Genomic DNA, 2,240 nt, shown 5'->3' on the forward strand with positions numbered 1-2,240 from the left:
ATATTCATATTTCCTATATTCAAATCTTATCATACATAAGAGGTCAGAAATAGTTTCGTGTACCTTGACTTATGCCTTGGGTTGATCCTTGAATGAAAGCATTTTTTACTATTCTACCATGATCGTTTCCCCGACAGATAAAAGAAAGAGCCCAGATCCAACTAATGTCACTCAAATACAGGCATTTGTATTGATTTTATAAATGTTTTGAAAACACTTTGGATTTTTTTCTCTGAAAAACGCCTGGTGGAATAAGGGCCATATAATAAAGGTATGTAATATGTATATAAGAAAGTTTTATTGGTGCGCACTAATTTGGTTTAAGAAATATATTAATTGTACATGGGGACATGTACATGATACTGTACCATAAAATCAGTTACATTCATTTTGTGTTCTAAGTATCTAGGGTATCTAAGTTCACGGATAGCCTTAAGTATAAGATCTTTGGGCAAGTCACTTTATGTCAGTGCCCTGGGTTGCATGTGGCAGGATGTCACACGACATAAAGTAATGTAACTACCAGCAAATACAAGAAAATTGATACTGGTTGTTTGTGTGGAAATATACAATTTAAAAACGAACGGCAATAAAAAAACATCACATAATATCAAAGTCGATTTGCCTTCTAAAATACGTTGCCCATCAATATACATATTTCACAGTTTTATTGTAGTTTGCTAAAAAGGGTCAATGACCTAATTCTAAGATGACATAAGCATTCGTTCAATTCAAATGAACAGCTAAGTGTCTTTTCAGGTCCGTACACCTGCATGTCTTCATTCTGTTCGATAGGAGTTGAGTCCCTTCTGCTGAACGTAAAGACTTTTTCTAATGTTTACCAAAAACGGTTTTAAAAATCAAGATGATTTCGTTGTTTAAAATAGTGTTTAAAATGAGAATATCATAATCGTTGATTGAATTATTGAGTAACAAAATATCACACAGTTTACGTTTATGTTTGCCTGAATTGTACATGTATTCAGCATTAGTTTCTCTTCGTTGGTTTTCATAGTATTTGCTATTTAGAGTGATGTTGAAAAGTCACACGACAAAAAATGTTTTATGATGCTGAAGTCATTCGGTATTCTGTATACAATACAATTAGGTTAATATGGGTTCCTAGGTAGTCCGGTGATTCGTGAGAATGTTTATTCTTATCCATTACAGAATAAGACTTTTTATGTTAAAGTGGAGTGGAAAAATTTGTGAAAATATGCTGTATCGTCAGCCTCTCAATGTTCCATAATCAAATTTTCTTTGTGCTTGACCAATCTATAATAGACAACAAGAATGGTTTATACCACGAGAAAGTTTGTTACAACAAATCGTTATTTAAATGGATACCATTATATAAAGAAATTTAAATGCAATGTAATCATTAAATCAATAACCATCATTACCATTATCATTACAATCATCATCATCATCAACATGATCATCATCCCTCATTACCATCATCATCATCATCATTCTTACCATCATGATTGCCATCATTATAATGATAATAATAATCATCATCCATTCATCATCATAATGAAAGATCAAATAAGCTATTCAAATGGACTTGCCCTCAAGAACTCTTGTCTATATATATTTTCCTTCTTTTATTTTTTCATTCTCTCCTTTGTATGAACGTACGTCTATCTTCTCGGACCAAGATCAACTAAAGTCTATATTACAGCATAGTATTCTTAGCTAGACGCTCGGCCTTCAATGAGTCGTTGATATGCGTTGGCTACACCATCAATAAATCGTGGCCAAGCATGACGTCATGCTACATGTAACCACTGTGTTATTTCATGATCTATACACTGAATTCATATGACAATCATTTTGTTCGGAAATACTAACCGAAACTGACCTACCGACCAACATGTAAACGCAACTGCTCGAAAATTTATTATCATAATGAACATGAGTAAGTAATTGATATATTTTAAAGGAATGAATACAGTTATAAAGTTATCAAAAAACGTCTTCGCAAGACCATTTCAAAGAAAAAATCCTCTGACTAGTTAAGTCTTACTAAGATGACATCTAAGACAAATACATCGGTCTGACAAAGGCTACCATAAAACAAAGCCATTACTACATAGAAAAGTCTGCCAGTAATTATGTCTAAAACAAATATATGGTAGAAGGTTGATCCTTTAAGACAAGGTAGAAAGTTCAATCTGACAAAGATGCCATCAAAGACAAACCCATTTGTGGAGAGTTTACTCTGGAAAACCCGCCAT

Source organism: Ylistrum balloti, unplaced genomic scaffold (genome assembly GCF_031769215.1).
Source record: "Ylistrum balloti isolate Yb309-2 unplaced genomic scaffold, AGI_CSIRO_Ybal_v1 Utg369908, whole genome shotgun sequence".
Lineage (NCBI taxonomy): Eukaryota > Metazoa > Mollusca > Bivalvia > Pectinida > Pectinidae > Ylistrum > Ylistrum balloti.